At 52.6% G+C, this 13,002-nt stretch overlaps 1 protein-coding gene across 2 annotated transcripts in view; it reads right to left on the reverse strand.

Annotated features, from left to right (window-relative positions):
* LOC121855537 (lachesin-like) overlaps positions 1 to 12,701 on the reverse strand; it is a 99,223-nt gene extending 86,522 nt beyond the window's left edge. For both annotated transcript variants that reach the window (XM_042350521.1, XM_042350520.1), the window contains exon 1: positions 12,603 to 12,701. The gene's annotated coding sequence lies outside the window, so the exon portion shown is untranslated. The remainder of the gene's footprint in view (positions 1 to 12,602) is intronic.
* Between the last annotated feature and the right edge of the window lie 301 nt (positions 12,702 to 13,002).

Below are 13,002 nucleotides of genomic sequence, written 5' to 3' on the forward strand. Positions count from 1 at the left end.
TTTCCTTCACAATACAAACATGAACAGCAGCTGGCTCATGGGGGTGGGGGTGGGGGTAGGGAGGGGGAGTAGGGGGGAGGGGGTAGGGGGGTAGGGGTAGTAGAGGGAGGATAGAGGTAAGGAGAGAAAGGAGAAAGAGGTGAGAGAAGGAGGGAAGGAAGAAAGAGGAAGGAGGAAGGAAGGAAGATACAGGAAGAAGGAATGAAAAATTGAATAAAAGAAAGGAAGATATGGAAGGAACAATAGGAAGAGACAAGAGAGGAGTGAGATGAGGAGGAGTGAGGGAAGGAGGAGTGAGGGAAGGAGGAGTGAGGGAAGAAGGAGTGAGGGAAGGAGGAGTGAGGGAAGGAGGAGTGAGGGAAAGAGGGAGAGTGGGAAGCAGGAGTGTGGGAAGGAGAATGAGGGAAGGAGGAGTGAGGGGAAAGGAGTGAGGGAAGGAGGAGTGAGGGAAGCAGGAGTGAGGGAAGGAGGAGTGAGGGAAGGAGGAGTGAGGGAACAGAGGTAAAGATCAAAACAATAGTAATATTTACATTGGACAATTCAGCCATTTGTTTACACTGAATAGCCACGTGTGTTGGAGTCCATATTTGTTGATGTTGTTGTTGATATTGATGATGTGTGATATTGATGGTGATGATGATGATGATGATGATGATGATGATGGTGATGATGATGATGATGATGATGGTTGTGTGATGGGTGATGATGATGATGGTGATGATGGGTGGATTAATGATTGATGATGTGGTGATGTGATGGTGATGATGATGATGATGATGATGATGGTGATGATGGTGATGATGATGATGATGATGGTGATAATGATGGTGATGATGATGATGATGGTGATATGATGGTGATGATGATGATGATGATGATGGTGATATTGATGATAGAATATACTCTTATCTGTTCTTACTGTTGTTGTCTTCGCTTAGTTCAAAATACATGTGACTTGTTGTGGTGGTGGTAGATGGTGGTGGTTGATGGTTGATGGTGGTTGGTGGTGGTTGATGGTGGTTGGTGGTGGATGGTGGTAGGTGGTGGTTGATGGTGGTTGGTGGTGGTTGATGGTGGTAGGTGGTGGTTGATGGTGGTAGGTGGTGGTTGGTGGTGGTAGGTGATAGGTGGTGGTTGGTGGTTGATGGTGGTAGGTGGTGGTTGGTGGTGGTAGGTGATAGGTGGTGGTTGGTGGTTGATGGTGGTTGGTGGTGGTTGATGGTGGTTGGTGGTGGATGGTGGTTGGTGGTTGGTGGTGGATGGTGGTTGATGGTTCATGGTGGTAGGTGGTGGTAGTTGATGGTTGATGGTGGTAGTTTGTAGACGCTGAGAGATTGTAAGAGGTGGTTTGAGAGCTGGGAGAGGGTAGAGAGAGGCAAGAAGCAGGGATACGATGGCAGCTGAGAGAGAGAGAGAGAGAGAGAGAGAGAGAGAGAGAGAGAGAGAGCCAAGCAGCATCAAGCACAGTGAGCGGATAAGCAAAAAAATTAGTCGCTGGAGGCGTTTGAGCTCTCCTTGGCTAATCATTAAAACACAACCATGTCGCTAATCATGGTTTATTAATTTCTGGATGAGATTGGCCGGGATGAAGGAGCCGGCCAGGATGAAGGAAGTCGGCCAGGATGAAAGAGCCGGCCGGGATGAAGGAGCCGGCCGGGATGAAGAGTCGGCCAGGATGAAAGAGCCGGCCGGGATGAAGGAGCCGGCCGGGATGAAGAGTCGGCCAGGATGAAGGAGTCGGCCGGGATGAAGGAGCCGGCCGGGATGAAGGAGCCGGCCGGGATGAAGAGCCGGCAGGATGAGCCGGCCAGGATGAAGGAGCCGGCCGGGATGAAGGAGCCCAAGCCGGGAAGGAGCCGGCCGGGATGGCGGCCAGGATGAAGGAGTCGGCCAGGATGAAGAGCCGGCCGGGATGAAGGAGTCGGCCGGGATGAAGAGCCGGCAGGATGAAGGAGTCGGTCAGGATGAAGAGCCGGCCGGGATGAAGGAGCCGGCCGGGATGAAGTCGGCCAGGATGAAAGAGCCGGCCAGGATGAAGGAGCCGGCCAGGATGAAGGCCGGCTGGGATGAAGGAGTCGGCCAGGATGAAGAGCCGGCTAGGATGAAGGAGTCGGCCAGGATGGAAGAGGTCAGCCAGGATGAAGGAGTCGGCCAGGATGAAGGAGTCGGCCAGGATGGAAAGGCCGGCCAGGATGAAGGAGCCGGCCAGGATGAAAGACCGGCCGGGATGAAGGAGTCGGCCGGGATGAAGGAGCCGGCCAGGATGAAACCGGCCGGGATGAAGGAGTCGGCCGGGATGAAGGCCGGCCAGGATGAAGGGCCGGCCAGGATGAAGGACCGGCCAGGATGAAGGAGCCAGCCAGGATGAAGGAGCCGGCCGGGATGAAAGAACAGGCGGATGAAAGAGCCGGCCGGGATGAAGGAGCCGGCCAGGATGAAGAGTCGGCCAGGATGAAGGCCGGCCAGGATGAAGGAGCCGACCGGGATGAAGGGCCGGCCGGGATGAAAAGGCCGGCCAGGATGAAGAGTCGGCCAGGATGAAGGGCCAGGATGAAGAACCGGCCGGATGAAGGAGCCGCCAGGATGAAGGAGCCGAGCCGGGATGAAGGAGTCGGCCAGGATGGAAAAGAGCCGGCCAGGATGAAGACCGGCCAGGATGAAAGAGCCGGCCAGGATGAAACCAGCCAGGATAAGCCGGGATGAACACGAGTCGGCCAGGATGAAAGAGCCGGCAGGATGAAGGAGTCAGCCAGGATGAAGGAGCCGGCCGGGATGAAGGTCGGCCAGGATGAAAAGAGCCGGCCAGGATGAAGGAGCCGGCCAGGATGAAAGAGCCGGCCAGGATGAAAGAAGCCGGCCAGGATGAAAGAGCCGGCCGGGATGAACGAGTCGGCCAGGATGAAGGAGCCGGCCAGGATGAAGGAGCCGGCCAGGATGAAAGAATCCGGCCAGGATGAAGGCCAGCCAGGATGAAAAGAACCGGCCAGGATGAAAGGCCGGCCAGGATGAAAGAGCCGGCCAGGATGAAGGAGTCGGCCAGGATGAAGAGTCGGCCAGGATGAAGGAGTCGGCCAGGATGAAGGAGCCGGCCAGGATGAAGGAGCCGGCCAGGATGAAGGAGTCGGCCAGGATGAAGGAGTCGGCCAGGATGAAGGAGCCGGCCAGGATGAAGGAGTCGGCCGGGATGAAGGAGCCGGCCGGATGAAGGAGCCGGCCGGGATGGAAAGAGCCGGCCAGGATGAAGAGCCGGCCAGGATGAAGGAGTCGGCCAGGATGAAGGAGCCGGCCGGGATGAAGGAGCCGGCCAGGATGAAGGAGCCGGCCAGGATGAAAGAGCCGGCCAGGATGAAGGAGCCGACCAGGATGAAAGAGCGGCCAGGATGAAAGAGCCAGCCAGGATGAAAGAGCCGGCCAGGATGAAAGAACCAGCCGGGATGAAAGAGCCGGCCAGGATGAAGGAGCCGGCCAGGATGAAAGAAAAGCCGGGATGAAGGAGCCGCAGGATGAAAAACCGGCCAGGATGAAAGAAACCGGGATGAAAAAACCGGCCAGGATGAAGAGCCGGCCAGGATGAAAGAAGCCGGCCAGGATGAAGAGCGGCCAGGATGAAAAACCGGCCAGGATGAAAGAGAGCCGGCCAGGATGAAAGAGCCGGCCAGGATGAAAGAGTCGGCCAGGATGAAAGAGTCGGCCAGGGTGTTATGGGCAGATATGAGCCGCAAAGTACGCCCTAATTATCCGCTGCTTGGGGAATGTGGCCGCCAAATAAAGTTAATGGCCGCCAAATAAGGGGTTGTGGTCGTCAAGTAAGGAGTTGTGGGCGTCAAATAAAGTTGTGGTCGTCAAGTAAAGGGGATTGTAGCCGCCAAATAAGGATTGTGGCTGCCAAATAAAGGAGATTGTGGGCGCAAAATAAGGGTTGTGGGCGCCAAATAAGGGGTTATGGCAGCCAAATAAAGTTGTGGGCGCCAAATAAAGGGATTATGGCCGCAAACAAAGGGATTATGGCCACCAATAAAGGGATTATGGCGCCAAATAAGGAAGGTTAGGGAAGATATTATGGCGATCAAGGAAGGGATTGTGGTGATCAAGGAAGGGATTGTGGCGATCAAGGAAGGGATTGTGGTAGCCAAAGATGGGATTGTGACGGGTAACTCAGGTAACAAAAGAATAAATTATAATCGAGAGTAACAGATGAGTGACATATAAACACACAGACAAAATAAACATAGATTGTTATGATGTTTATGAGGGTCAACATAAACATCAGAAAACATTAATCAGTGTAAGTTAAGTTAGGTTAGGTTAGGTTAGGTTAGGTTAGGTTAGGTTAGGTTAGGTTGGGTTAGGTTAGGTTAGGTTAGGTTAGTTTGGTTAGGTTAGGTTAGGACTGAGGTTAGGTTAGGTTAGGTTAGGTTTGGTTTGGTTTGGTTTGGTTAGGTTAGGTTGGGTTGGGTTAGGTTAGGTTAGGTTAGGTTAGGTTAGGTTAGGTTAGGTTAGGTTAGGTTGGGGTTGGATGGGATGGTTAGGTTAGGTTGGGTTGGGTTAGGTTAGGTTAGGTTAGGTTAGGTTAGGTTAGGTTAGGTTAGGTTAGGTTTGGTTTGGTTTGGTTTGGTTAGGTTAGGTTAGGTTAGGTTAGGTTAGGTTAGGTTGGGTTAGGTTAGGTTAGGTTAGGTTAGGTTAGGTTAGGTTAGGTTAGGTTAGGTTAGGTTTGGTTTGGTTAGGTTTGGTTAGGTTTGGTTAGGTTAGGTTTGGTTAGGTTTGGTTAGGTTAGGTTAGGTTAGGTTAGGTTAGGTTAGGTTAGGTTAGGTTAGGTTAGGTTAGGTTTGGTTAGGTTTGGTTAGGTTTGGTTAGGTTAGGTTATATGCTTGAACAAGTTTGATAGAAATAGGCTTAGTAAGGAAAGGGTTAGGTTAGGTCAGGTTAGTTTAGGTTAGGTTAGGATGGTTTAGGATAGGTTAGGTTAGGTTAGGTTAGGTTAGGTTGGGTTAGGTTAGGTTAGGTTAGTTTGGTTAGGTTAGGTTAGGTTAGGTTAGGTTAGGTTAGGTTAGGATGGGATGGTTAGGTTAGGTTAGGTTAGGTTGGTTAGGTTAGGTTAGGATAGGTTAGTTTAGGATAGGTTAGGTTAGGTTAGGACCAAACACACTACCCACACATCACTGTTTTTGTTCATATTAAGAGACGTTCGTATGTAGATGTTAGAGGCGTCTTTACACCCTCGATCTTAATCACCAAAACATGTACACCTTTCCAAAGTTTATACCTTCCGAGTATTTTGTGACTTTATATATTTTTTTATATAAAGTTTCACGCTCGTTTTGAGTAAATCTTGTGGTTGACAAAAAACGGCCGGAAAGTTGGCTAAATTTGAGGTAGAACTACTTTTATGGTGCTATAAACATTTGAGATGCAAGACCTGAGTGCTGGGGATTACGGGGAGGGAGGGTGGGGTGGGGAGGGAGCTGGTCGTCACTAGAAGGTAAACAAAACACCTTTACATCCTCACCACTAACATGTCTCCTCAAACTGACAACAATTAAGTCTGTAATGGTGAAAATATTCGGACTAAAACTCGTAATAACAAGATTAAGGAACAGAGGAAGGAAACTCACAGTGTGTAAAGCTGGGAGAGGGAGGAAGGAGGGACGTGGGATGAGAAGGAGGGACGTGGGATGGAGGGAGGGGCGTGGGAGGAGGGAGGGGGCGTGGGATGGAGGGAGGGCGTGGGAGGGAGGGGAAGGGGCGTGGGATGGAGGAGGGGCGTGGGATGGAGAGAGGGGGCGTGGGATGGAGGAGGGGGCGTGGGAGGGAGAAGGGAGGCGTGGGATGGAGGGAGGGGGCGTGGGAGGGAGGGAGGGGCGTGGGATGGAGAGGGAAGGGTGGGATGGAGGGAGGGGCGTGGGATGGAGGGAGGGGCGTGGGAGGGAGGAAGGGGCGTGGGATGGAGGGGAAGGGCGTGGGATGGAGAGAGGGGCGTGGGATGGAGGGAAGGGGCGTGGGATGGAGGAGGGCGTGGGATGGAGAGAGGGGCGTGGGATGGAGGGAGGGGGCGTGGGATGGAGGAAGGGGCGTGGGATGGAGGGGAGGGCGTGGGATGGAGAGGGGCGTGGGATGGAGGGAGGCGTGGGATGGAGGGAGGGGCGTGGGATGGAGGGAAGGGGCGTGGGATGGAGGGGAAGGGGCGTGGGATGGAGGTGGGGCGTGGGGAGGAGGAGGGACGTGGGATGGAGAAGGGGCGGGGATGGAGGAGGGGCGTGGGATGGAGGGGGGCGTGGGATGGAGGGAGGGGCGTGGGATGGAGGGCGTGGGATGGAGGAGGGGCGTGGGATGGAGAGAGGGGGCGTGGGATGGAGGGAGGGGGGTGGGATGGAGGGAGGGGCGTGGGATGGAGGGAAGGGCGTGGGATGGAGGAGGGGCGTGGGATGGAGAGAGGGGCGTGGGATGGAGGGGCGTGGGATGGAGGGAGGGGCGTGGGATGGAGGAGGGGATGGGATGGAGAGAGGGGGCGTGGGAGGGAGGGAGGGGGGCGTGGGATGGAGGGAGGGGCGTGGGATGGAGGGAGGGGCGTGGGATGGAGGGAGGGGCGTGGGATGGAGAGAGGGGCGTGGGATGGAGGGAGGGCGTGGGATGGAGGGAGGGCGTGGGATGGAGGGAGGGCGTGGGATGGAGAGGGGCGTGGGAGGGAGGGAGGGGCGTGGGATGGAGGGAGGGCGTGGGATGGAGGGAGGGGCGTGGGATGGAGAGAGAGGGGGGGCGTGGGAGGGAGGGAGGGGCGTGGGATGGAGGGAGGGCGTGGGATGGAGGGAGGCGTGGGATGGAGAGGGGGCGTGGGATGGAGGGAGGGGCGTGGGATGGAGGAGGGGGGCGTGGGATGGAGGGAGGGGCGTGGGATGGAGGAGGGCGTGGATGGAGGGAGGGGCGTGGGAGGGAGGGAGGGGCGTGGGATGGAGGGGAAGGGGCGTGGGATGGAGAGGGAAGGGGCGTGGGATGGAGAGAGGGGCGTGGGATGAAGGGAGGGGGCGTGGGATGAAGGGAGGGCGTGGGATGGAGGAGGGGCGTGGGAGGGAGGGAGGCGTGGGATGGAGGAGGGGCGTGGGATGAGAGAGGGGCGTGGGATGAAGGGAGGGGCGTGGGATGGAGGGAGGGGGCGTGGGATGGAGGGAGGGGCTGGGGATGGAGGGGAGGGCGTGGGATGGAGGGTGGGGGCTTGGGATTGAAGGAAGGGCGTGGGATGGAGGAGGGGGCGTGGGAGGGAGGGAGGGGCGTGGGATGGAGGAAGGGGCGTGGGATGGAGAGAGGGGGCGTGGGATGAAGGGAAGGGGCGTGGGATGGAGGGAGGGGCGTGGGATGGAGGGAGGGCGTGGGATGGAGGGAGGGGTGGGATGGAGGGTGGGGGCTTGGGATTGAAGGAAGGGCGTGGGATGGAGGGAGGGGCGGGGAGGAGGGAGGGGCGTGGGATGGAGGGAAGGGCGTGGGATGGAGAGAGGGCGTGGGATGAAGGGAGGGGGCGTGGGATGGAGGGAGGGCGTGGGAGGGAGGGAGGGAAGATGAGATGGGCGAAAGGAGTGTTGGGAGGAAAGGAGAGGTGATGTGGGAGGGGAAGGGAAAGGATATAAGGATGGATGAGAAAGAAGGAAGGGTCAGGAAAGGAGAGTGGAATATATAAACAGAAAGAGGAAGAAGGAGAGATAGAGGAGAGTGGAGGAAACAGGGAAGGAGAACAAAGAAAGGGAGATGGGAAGAGAGAGAGAGAGAGAGGACACACACACCCACAGAAGGTATACAGTGTACATGTGCATGAGGGTGGGCATGAGATGTACACACACACACACACACACACACACACACACACACACACACACACAGACGGCACAGTGTACACGGTGTATCAGAGCGGGCGTGTCGGGCACTTAAAGCAGCCTCTGTAGCGTTTTTAAGCTACTTTACCCTTTGCCCGGGATTAAGGAACTCTGCATAATGGAGTCTGCATTTTAAGTGGGAGACGTTTGAGCGGTGCTTCACGGTGATTGGTCCAGGACGGGGGAGGTGGGGCCGAATGCACGAGTAAACACCAACTTCTACGGGATGACTAATACACACAAGGCGCGCCGACACATAACGACCACCGCCCTAATTGGAAAGCTAGAACCGAACATTTCCATATACTTAGCGGGTTGTTGGTGCCTGAGTGAAATAGCGTTGTTCTGCTGGCGTAACGAGGTGGTTGGAAGCGCCTCTGCATGTAAATACCCGCTTGTAACCTAAGCCTCCGTCTCGCTCCTGGGTCCGGCTTCTTTCCTCTCCTTAACCGAATTTCTTTTGCCTTCTCTGGTTAAACTTGTTGTCAGATCTTCTTCACAATATGTCTTGATGTTCTCTTAGGAAAATTGTAAGAGAAAAATTACCATAAAATGTTGTTGTTAGATATGGAGAATTTTTGTTGAAGCAATGACAGAAAATGATGAGTGTGTGTGTGTGTGTGCGTGTGCGTGTGTGTGTGTGTGTGTGTGTGTGCGTGTGTGTGTGTGTGTGTGTGTGTGTGTGTGTGTGTGTGTGTGTGTGCGTGTGTGTGTGTGTGTGTGTGTGTGTGTGTGTGTGCGCGTGTGTGTGTGTGTGTGTGTGTGTGTGTGTGTGCGTGTGTGTGTGTGTGCGTGTGCGTGGCGACCTGTGGTGTAATGGTCAGCATCCTCGCTTCGCAAGCGACAGATCAGTTCGATCCCCGGGCAGGGTGAACTATCAGGTTTCTTTGCCATTTGCCTCTGTCTATCCCAGTAGTAGTGGGAACCTGGATATTAATCGATTTGCGGATCGTGTTCCAGGGTAATGGTTAGCCAGTGCAGTTGGCGATTGTCCGTCTTCTGGACTATTGCATGACACTGGGTCACCAACTCGTTAACTCAGGGTGTGGTTGTTGTGTTGGCGACAGCTTCTACATCTTAAACAAATTCACGCCTTGGTGGCCCTAGGGCTGGCCATCCACGTTACACGAGGGACAACCATCTGTGTGTGTTAACAGAGAACGATGCATTATACACCTCAAGGTAACAAACAAGAACACTAATGGTAACGGTGAACGAATGACTTTCTTTGAATTAACATCAATTACACTAAATCAGCTTCTTTGGTCAACACTCCGTCCCTGTGTTACTCTTCCCACGTCCACCTCACCTAAGCCTACACCCTCACCCACACCTAACCTACCCCACTCACCCCACACCTAACCTACACCCCACTCACCCCACCTAACCTACCACCCACACCTAACCCACCCCTCACCCCACACCTAACCTACACCCCACTCACCCCACACCAACCTACCTCACTCACCCCACACAACCCACACCCCACTCACCCCACCTAACCTACCTCTCACCCCACACCTAACCCACACCCCTCACCCACCTAACCTACACCTCTCACACACCCAACACACACCTCACTCACACACCTAACCACCTCACTCACCTACTAACCCACACCTACCCAACACCCACACCACCTACACCCATACCATGCCTCACCTACATCATACCACACCTACCATACCATGCCTACACCCATACCATGCCACACCTACACCCATACCATCTACACCTCACCTACACAGTGACAGAACAAGAAAATAATGTTTATAAATGAGTTGGAAGAATGTGTAGTAGAAGACAGTCATGAGTGAATGTTAATAAATAAAACTAAAGGAAGATGAAAGAAAGAATGTTAGTTAGACCTGAAAACAAAAATGGAAAATGAAAACAAATTTAATGTATTGAGAAGTGAACATTGAAGAGAGGAGCGAGGAGGTGTGTGTGTGTGTCTGTGTGTGTGTGTGTCTTGTGTGTGTGTGTGTGTGTGTGTGTGTGTGTGTGTGTGTGTGTGTGTGTGTGTGTGTGTGTTAAATGACAAACCCTTAGTAAGTCTCCTCATTATATCTCCATGCAGTCTCCAACCTTCTCTGTCCATATGAATGTCAGCTCATTTCTCGATTTCAGTTAACGATTACAGCTCATTTAACGATTACAAGACAATTACGACAACTAATGAGGTAGGGTTACCTGGCTGTACCTTATACCTACCTGGTCTAAAAAAAAAAAAAAAAAAAAAAAAGAGAGAGAGAGAGAGAGAGAGAGAGAGAGAGAGAGAGAATATGAATATACTGTTCACTTGAGCACAACGGCAGATAAACCTGAGAGACATGGTAACCAAGACTGGGTGAGTCATCAAACACTTGGCAGCAGCGGCGGGAAGAGTTTGGGCGTGACGACGGGACAATGATACAAATCCTAGCTTATTCCCACAAGGATTTTTGCCGCAGTGATCTCACAAACCTGACGTAATTATGCCGATGACAAAACAAAACTCTGACACTCTTATTTTATAATTATCTCCTTAACACACATACTTATACGCTTGTAATCCTTGTGAGATAACATTATGATACCAGAGGTGTCGCTGGGTATAAATTTAATAGTTCTGCACAAGACGAGCTGTGTTTGGTCGTCACCGTGAATGACGTCACACTCTATGAGACGGTTGATTGGTGGTTATATCGTCATGACTTGGTACGTCATTGTAAACAAATATTTTTTACTGAGGAAAACAAAGAAAGTAAGATCCCACGTTGATGTGCATGAGAACCTGCACTGACACACCGACATAAAAAGTAGCTCATATTCTCCCGCACATAAGGGATCATTTCTATAAACACTCTCTCAGCTATGTACCTCCCGCCAACACCCCCTCACGCGCGGTCAGTGGCGATGTAAATAATGATAACGCCAAACTTAATGTATATACCAATAATGAAAGACTTTAACTCTTAACATCAGAGTTTTGATATAGATTACGTACGACCATGGGTCCACAACACCTTCCACCCCTTTGTTCTCTGTAGGGGCCTTGTGACGGACTCAGATAGGTATCGTGAGGGTGTCTTGTGTCTCCTAGTTACCCGTGTACCTGTGTGACTCCTACGTCAGGTTGTCGCTCCCAAGACCCAGGAGCCAGTACGTCCCCATGAGCTGGTCCAGTCAGCCTCCTCCTCTTCCTTCCTTGACTCCAGTGCGGCTCCCGACCTCCGTTTGTTGACACTTATTTTATTCACTCTTGAGTTGTGTCCTGGTAATGCTAAGTCAATGAGAGTATTGCCAGTATAAGCCACCTCTGCCCTCCCTGCTAGACAGTCACAGCACCAGAGCCAACCAGCCTAACCTAACCTAACCTAACCTAACTTAACCTAACCTAACCTAACCTAACCTAACCTAACCTAACCTAACCTAACCTAATCTCCTTTGTATAGTACATGAGAGGAGATGAGATAGTCACATTAGTATACACTGATCCAGGTGAACTCTCGTTATATTCATCTGTTCAGCAAAGTCGTGTCATAAGTATGTAAGTATTAACATAGTTTCCTGTTGTATAGGACACACACACACACACACACACACACACACACACACACACACACACACAATCTGTCAGAGTGGGCCACAAGACTTCGGGTCACATGGTTGGTCTATGTCAAATCGGATTTATAGGTTGCTGACGTCACTTCCACTCTCAAGGTGGTGGTGGTGGTGGTAGTGATGGTGGTAGTGATGGTGGTGGTGGTAGTGATGGTGGTAGTGATGGTGGTGGTGGTGATAGTGGTGGTGGGTTAGAGATGGTGATGGTGGCTTTAGATGGTGATGGATGGTGATAAGTGTGATAGTAGTAATGGTGATCGGAAACCTTATGAGACACACCTGGTGATGCAAGTCTAACACTCACAAACCAATAAACAATATGTCTACCTGAGGGGCCTTGTTCTTCACCTACCTGACCACCAGTACTGTTAACCCTACGACCTGTCTGTCCTCTAGGTTTAGAGTTAGGTTAGGTTAGGTTTAGGTTTAGGTTAAGGTTAGAGTTAGGTTTAGTTAGGTTTAGGTAGGTTTAGGTAGGTTTAGGTTAGGTTTAGGTTTGGTTAGGTTAGCTTTAGGTTGGGTTTAGGTTGGGTTTAGGTTTAGGTTGGGTTTAGGTTGGGTTAGGTTGGGTTGGGTTAGGTTAGGTTAGGTTAGGTTAGCTTTAGGTTGGGTTAGGTTAGGTTAGGTTAGGTTTAGGTTTAGGTTTAGGTTTAGGTTAGGTTTAGGTTAGGTTATGGTCACGCAGAGAAGTCACAGACGGGTCACAGAGAGGTCACGTGTGAGCTACTGTTGTTACATTCTTAAGGTCTTCTCCTCTTCTCTTCCTCCTTGTTTTATTTCTATCTCTCCTTCCTTCTCCTCCTCCTATGATAACCCCTCCTCCTCCTCTCCGTCACCCACCTCCTCCCTCCTCCTCCTCTCCGTCACACCCCTCCTCCTCTCCGTCACACTCACCCCTCCTCCTCCTCCGTCACACTCACCCCTCCTCCTCCTCTCCGTCCCTCACCCCCTCCTCCTCCTCTCCGTCACACTCACCTCCTCCTCCTCCTCTCCGTCACACTCACCTCCTCCCTCCTCCTCTCCGTCACACTCACCCCTCCTCCTCCTCTCCATCACACTCCTCCTCCCTTCTCTCCGTCACTCACCTCCTCTTCCTCCTCTCCGTCCTCACCTCCTCCTCCTCTCCGTCACACTCACCTTGTGTTGTCCCAGATGGTCCACGGTGCAGGCGAGGAGGCGTCACTTACCGACACCGTCACGTTCGTCACTGGCTCCAGGAACACTGGTGCCACATCTGTGAAGGAGAGACATCTGTTAGACACCTGTTAGGACACCTGTCAGACACCTGTTAAGACACCTGTTAAGACACTTGTTATACACCTGTTAAGAAACCTGTTAGACACCTGTAACCTGTTAACACACATAGACACCGTTGAGACACCTGTTGAGACACCTGTTAAGACACCTGTTAAAACACCTGTTAAGACAACTGTCAGACACCTGTAAGACGCATATCTGTTACTGGTACACACACACACACACACACACACACACACACACACACACACACACACCAAGCACTGGAAGGTTTGGCAGC

The sequence above is a fragment of the Homarus americanus genome, unplaced genomic scaffold (assembly GCF_018991925.1).
Source record: "Homarus americanus isolate GMGI-L3 unplaced genomic scaffold, GMGI_Hamer_2.0 scaffold48406, whole genome shotgun sequence".
NCBI classification, from domain to species: domain Eukaryota; kingdom Metazoa; phylum Arthropoda; class Malacostraca; order Decapoda; family Nephropidae; genus Homarus; species Homarus americanus.